A 684-nucleotide genomic window follows, 5' to 3' on the forward strand; every position below is an offset into this window, starting at 1 on the left:
ACGCCAGTGTAACGCTGATATAGCCACTCAAGGCTATCAGCATAGGTAGGAAATAAAAAATAAAAACAATCTGGTAACCACAACACAGGGAATCTTAAATCAGGGCCGGATGACCGTGCGTGATTTGTTCCAAATCATTAAAATATTATTATTGATAATCTGTTAAGATCTGTTTTAATTTATCATTGTTATATTAAATTTTTAAACGGAATTCGGTGGATTACCTGAATATAATGATATAATTACCAAAATGAAAAAAAAAAAATATTATACAATTTATATTAGAATATTATTTCAAAGAAACGTTGTAAACAATGAACTATGACTCAATTCGATCGAATACATTTTTGTTTAGTTGACTTATTTAAAATAAATTAGATATTACGAGTATTAAGGAGGAATTATATATAAATTACTCATTTGATTCATGTGGAACAACAACTGACTAATGGGCGTTCATTCATGACACTTCTCAAGTCACGATACGATTTTTGTGCTGTATACAAAAAAAAAAAAACATAACACATAACAGAAAACAATAGCAGCCCATCATCGGTGACGGTTCGATTCACGAATCCCATTGTTCGCATCGTTAAATCGAAGCGCACCTCCGCAGTGAGGATGAATGGATGCACTTGTCGCGTGCATCGTTTTTCGAGGAGCTTATCATTGTAGAGCGAGCGT

The sequence above is a fragment of the Bombyx mandarina genome, chromosome 05 (assembly GCF_030267445.1).
Source record: "Bombyx mandarina strain Sakado chromosome 05, ASM3026744v2".
NCBI lineage: Eukaryota > Metazoa > Arthropoda > Insecta > Lepidoptera > Bombycidae > Bombyx > Bombyx mandarina.